Source organism: Orycteropus afer, unplaced genomic scaffold, assembly GCF_000298275.1.
Source record: "Orycteropus afer afer isolate SDZICR_OR568_19922 unplaced genomic scaffold, OryAfe1.0 scaffold00015, whole genome shotgun sequence".
In the NCBI taxonomy this organism is placed as follows: domain Eukaryota; kingdom Metazoa; phylum Chordata; class Mammalia; order Tubulidentata; family Orycteropodidae; genus Orycteropus; species Orycteropus afer.
Genome location: NW_006921602.1, coordinates 20,921,050 through 20,927,119, shown reverse-complemented (window position 1 = coordinate 20,927,119; position 6,070 = coordinate 20,921,050). Strand labels below are relative to the sequence as shown.

The 6,070-nt window shown below is 40.9% G+C and overlaps 1 non-coding gene across 1 annotated transcript; it reads left to right on the top strand.

Annotated features, from left to right (window-relative positions):
• The first annotated feature begins 1,224 nt into the window (after positions 1–1,224).
• Positions 1,225–1,327, top strand: LOC122151853. The gene has a single exon (XR_006164302.1). It is a non-coding gene; the product is annotated as a U6 spliceosomal RNA (small nuclear RNA).
• The last annotated feature ends 4,743 nt before the right edge of the window (positions 1,328–6,070 follow it).

The window sequence follows — 6,070 nt, the reverse complement described above, 5'->3', positions numbered from 1 at the left end:
TCAAATACATAAATTTGGAGAGAGTTGTAGGTGGAATCTGCTCTCCAAATCCTGTATGGTTCTACAATTTTAAAATGCAATGTTTTGTATAAGAATGTGGAAATTTTTAGTGCAATTTCTGAAATTTCTTTTAGGAGGTGGTTTTAAGATCCTGCTTGGCTACGCAGTCCTGAGAAGGAATCATCCTACCCAGATGCAGGTGACATTTCCCTAGAAAGCTTCAGGGAAGAGGTTTTCTTTAAGAGCACACAGGCAGATTATCTCATTTCTGGCTGAAGAGAATCTTCGGGATTTTTCACATTCTCAGGATAAAGACCCTTCCTCTCCCCCCATGAAGCTTTCATATTTTCTCTTGGCTTCTATTCAAGTCTGAGAAGACAAAGTAACTCTGAGAGAGAAAAATAGTTGCATTATTGAACGAAGGCCATATGCTTTATCGATCGATGACCATATGCCTTATCTGTTTGGATGTCTCCAATTATCAGCATTCTGAGCACTCAGTAAATGCTTGTGGACTGAATGCACAAATAAATAAGTGAATGAATGAATGAAAAGAAATTAGGTTATTGTGCTTGGAATTCAGGAAGAGTAAATCCCTAAAAAAAGTTACCATTAGAGGACAAATGTAAAACAAAAGTGGGGACTATGATTCCTTGGGTTGGTCCTTGACTTGATTGCTTCCACCCATTCAGCTACCAAGATCTTTACATGTCTCTAAACCAAAAAACCAAACTCACTGCCATCGAGTCGATTCTGACTCATAGAGACCCCTCCTTGGCTTTCCAAGGCGGTATCTTCACAGAAGTAGATTGGCCAGTCCTCCTAACGAGGAATGGCTGGTGGGTTTGAACTGCCAGGGTGAAGTCATGACAGTACTGGAGCATATGGGTTTTGGCCTCTTTGTAGCATGCTGTTATTTTTCAGGTACTGATAAGTTGGCTCCAACTCATAGTGACCTTATATATAACAGAAGAAAACAGAGCTGCCCTGTCCTAGTGATCCTCACAATTGTTGCTGTATTTGAGCCCATTGTCACATACATTTTGTAGCATACATAGCTGGTAATTCTGAAAAGCTTTTGTAGTGGGTAGCTATTAACCTTTGCCTGCCCAGGATCTGTTCTCCTTTTTCATGCTTGTTGTTGTTGTTGTTATGTGCCATTGAGTCAGACCCGACTCATAAGGACCCCTTCTTGGGTTTCTTAGGCATTATCACTATGGATATGTGCTTCGGCAGCACATATACTAAAATTGGAACGATACAGAGAAGATTAGCATGGCCCCTGCGCAAGGATGACACACAAATTCATGAAGCGTTCCATATTTTTAGGAGCTCTGGTAGCATAGTGGCTAAGTCACTTGCCTGCTAACCAGACGGCTGGCGGTTCAAACCCACCAGCCACTCCTCGGAAGGAAGGTTGGGCAATCCTACTTCCGTAGTGATACTGCCTCGAAAACCCAAGGAGGGGTCGCTATGAGTCGGGGCCGACTCGACAGCACATAACAACAACAACAACATCACTATGGAAGTAGATTGCCTAACCTTCCTTCTGAGGAGTGGCTGATGGGTTTGAACCACCAGCCTTCTGGTTAGCAGTCAAGTGCCTTACGCACTACGCTACCAAAACTTGTCAATTTTTCTTTGGTGGATCCACCTCTCATTGTTTCTCAGTACACGTGGTTCGGGTGGGACTGATCACACCATCCATATCCAGTGATGGTCACATGACCTAAATCTATCCAGTCAACATGACAATGATAGATTTAGAGATGGGTACATAACCAAATCTAGCTCAATAAGAGTTAGTCCCAGCACTTTTGCTAGAACTATTGGGAAAGAGGCAGGCTGTCATTCCCATGCCTGTGGTTGCTAAGCTGGTAGAATGTCAGCCTGCTGCTGTCAATGACCTTATTTGTCACTAAGTGGGAAAAACTTGACGAGTCAGTAAATTCTTTTTCTGATTCAAGATTAGGTTGATTTTCTATCTCTTGCAGTTGAGACAGCCATGACTAGAGCACATTCTCTGTTCTTGGAGACCCTGAAGCCACTCATGGAGTACTCTGGTACATGATCATTTTTCCAACTCCCGACTCTCCACACTGAGTGATGATTTAGGAGGCACTGAGTTTGGGACCATAAGGTTTTCATCATGGCTGTCTCTGTGTGTTTGGACTTCCTGAAAAGTCCCAGCTGACCTCTTTTTGTTTGTTTGTTGTTTTAGTCTATAGTTTAATTCCCTGTGCAAATACTGCCTTTCTGATCTCCCATGGTTGATTGTTCTAAGGAATATACCTATCTGTTATAAATGTTCACCTTATTGACCTGTCTATTGTTTGGCTGGAGGCCGTGGGAGTGAGTTCAGTTCTAGGTCTGAAGGGTGACTACAGGCATAGTTTCCGGGTTTCACCAGTCTCTATCAGCCCAGTAAGCCTGGTCTTCTTATGAGTTTGAGTTTTGTTCCAGTTTTCTCCCACTGTGTCCAGGATCTCCTGTTTTTATCCCATTCTGAGTGGTTGACAGTGGTAGCCAGGCACCATCTAGTTCTTCTGGTCTCAGGGTAATGTAGGCTGAGTTTCCAATGCTCCACTAGTCCCTTGGACTGATTGTTTCCATGTGTCTTTGGTTTTTTTCATTCTTCTTTGCCAGCTGAGCACTTCTTGGTGTCTAGCAATTGTCTTATGGGCAATGCACCAGCATTTTAAAAATGTAGCACACTTTCCCTGGGGAGGGCTGAGTTTCTAGATTCACTTCAACTGCTCCAGGAGTCAATGATTGTACTGCATTATTGTGAGAACCCCTGAGGTTGTGCTCTTATGCCTGGCCAGTTGGCCTCAACCAGTGCTACTCAAAGTGCCCATCCAATACTGTTTGTCACTGGTCCATGATGGGATATGAAGCTTTCATCAAAACATGTATCAATGGACTCTTTATTTCCTTAAGAAAGTCTTGCTATCAAAAAAAGTTTAATGATGTAGTTGATTCACATGATAGTGCAAGTTCCTTGCACATCAGTAATGAAAGAGTTTACTCACTGGCAGTGATCTGCCTCCTATACTTTGAGTAACACTGGCCTAGACCACTCCCAGTTCCCACAATCATATGGGGGAGTTGCCCTACACTACAGTCAAATTCTGAAGGATCTCAGTAGTGTAGTGGTTAATCACTCAACTGGTAACTGAAAGGTTAGTGGCTGCTTCACAGGAGAAAGATGTAACAGTCTGCTGCCATAAAGATTTAGAGCTTTGGAAACCCTATGGGGCAGTTCTACTCTGTCTTACAATGCCACCATGAGTTGGAATCCACTCAACAGCAAGGGTTTGGTTTGGTTTTAAAGACAAATTCCTAGATGCAATCTTCTTGTGACAGGGCAGCCATCTTTTCAGCTTCTGAGAGTGATGGACCCATTGCAGTGGTCTTCAATTACAGCTGCATATTGAAATAACCTGAAATTAATAATTAATTAATCAATCATGGACATAAATTTTCTCTTTTTTTAAAAAAGTTTGCCTTTAATGTCATGAGGAAGCCAGGTTAGGAAATGGAAGTAGGATAACTATTTGTCTAAAAATAAATTTTGGAACATTTGCAATGTTTTCTAAGATGAATTCAATAAGAATCTAACAACAATTTTTTAAAAATTTCTCAGGCAGTTTTAAAGATTTTTGATGGAAAGAGTTGACTCTTCTCTGTCTCAATGCCTTTTCACTTGAGGAATTCACACTTGCTAAAGGCCATCAGATAAAATTGCAACTGGATTTTTAAAAGTCAGAATTGTTTTTAAATCTTACAATGAGCATCTACTATGCCATCTAAGACAAAAGAGAATCAAATCTCTTGTTCCAGGGAGGATCCTCAGGAAATGAGGAGATATAAACAAAATGTTCTGCCCCAAAACTATTGTCCCCTGAGCAGTTCCTGATCTAAAAAAAAAAAAAAAAAGTGAATGTCCTCAGTATCTGTGGAGATACTTACAGAGTTGCCATTCTCTGCCACCTAGCCTCAATTCTCTTTCTGGGTGATCACTGGGTTCACTTTCCAACTCACTTCTGGGTCAAACAATTCCATTGTGGGGAATGATGAATATATCAGCAGCTTACATGTCAAAAGGGCATGAATCTTCTCTCCTCTGGTGTTCCAGGTGCTCCTGAGAAGTGTAGACATATGGCTGGGTCCATCACATTATCTTCTTCATCTACAACGTGTTGTTGTTGTTGTTGTTGTTGTTATTTGCCGTTGAGTCGCTCCTGACTCATAGCGACCTCTCCTTGGGTTTCCGAGGCAGTATCACTACGGAAGTAGGATTGCCCAACCTTCCTTCCGAGGAGTGGCATAGCTAGCATTTATTTGAATTTTTACCATATGCTTCAAACTCTTTAAATGAAGCAATTATTCACTCTTCACAGCTTTATGAGGAGGTAATATTATTATGTGCAGATGAAGAAACTGAGGCACAGGTAGATTAAGTGACCTGTCCAAGTTCACACAAGTAGTGAGATAGGGAGCCAGGAATCAAAATGAGGCAATCCAACTCCAGAGTCTTGCTCTTAACACCTTTCTTTCTCTACACCATTCTAGTATGAATGATAAACTGGGTGGCAGATATCTCTATTGTCATCATTTCTCTCTACTACTTCCATAGTGATACTGCTTCGGAAACCCAAGGAGGGGTCGCTATGAGTCGGGGCCGACTCGATGGCAAACAACAACAACAACAACTATTTCATATATTTCCTCTTTACAGCAAAATTCCTCAAACAACATGAATATCATTGCTATCTCCATTTTTTTCTTCACATTCTTTTTTTTTTTTCAACATTTTATTGTGCTTTAGGTGAAAATTACATAGGAAATTTGTTTTCCAATCAATAATTCATATAAAAATTGTTCCAGATGTTGCTTGCATTCCCCTCAATGTGTCAGCACTCTCCTTACTTCCTCCTGTTTCCTTGTCCCTCCATGCCTTCTCATCTTTGGTTTTGGGTAAATGTTGCCCTTTTGGTCTTGTTCAGTGGGTTGTTCTAAGGAGCACATTCTTCATGGGTTTATTGTTCATTTTATAAACCAAAAAACCAAACCATACCCACTGTGGTCAAGTTGATTCCAACTCATAGTTACCCTACAGACCTGTCTATTACTTGATTGAGAGGTGGCCTCCAGGAGTGTTTTGAGTTTCAAGCTATAAGGTTGTCTTAGGGCAATAGTTTCAGGGGTTCCTCCAGTTTCTCTCAGACCAGTAATTCTGTTCTTTTTTGTTTTAATTTGAATTTTTGTTCTGCATTTTTACTCATACTAACTGAGACCTTCTATTGTAGTCCCGATCAGCATGGAAGGTAGTGGTCGCTGGGCACCATTTAGTTCTTCAGTTTTAGGTTAGAGGTTGGCTATTGTTCATGTGAGTCCATTCTGTCTTGAATTTCCTCCAGTCAGACATCCACCTGACTACTTCATTAAAATTGTTTCCTCAAAGTAACCAAAGACCTTTGTGTCATAAACTTGATGGAAAATTCTCAGTTCTCATCTTGCCTGATAAATCAATAGCTAACAAGTCAATCACTTGAAAAACATTCTTCATTGACTCCCAGGGTACAACATTTCTTTTTTTCACAACCATTTCTCCTCAGTCTCCGATGGAGACTTCCTGGTCTCCTTGATATCCCAGTATTAGAATGTCCTTGGGCCCAGAGCTTGGAATTCCTCTTTTCTATCTACACTCTCTCAGTGATTTCATTCAATCTTAAAGCTTCCCATATAATTTGTATTATAACATTTATGTCTCCAACGGATATTTCTCCTCTGAACTCCAGACTCTATATTAACAAGCATCCAAATTTCATGTCTGAAACTGATCTCCTCTTTGAAGCTCAACAAAGCCTCAAATTTTACTGTGCCTGCAGTCTTCCTCATCTTATCTCTCACCAAATCTCATCCTCTGCTATTCCCTCATTCAAGCCCTCATCATCTCCTGCTTGGATAATTGTAATAACATCCTAATTAGTATTCCTACGTCTACACTTATCCCGTTTTACTCTATTCTCAACATAAACTCACTGCTGTTAAGTTAATCCCGGCT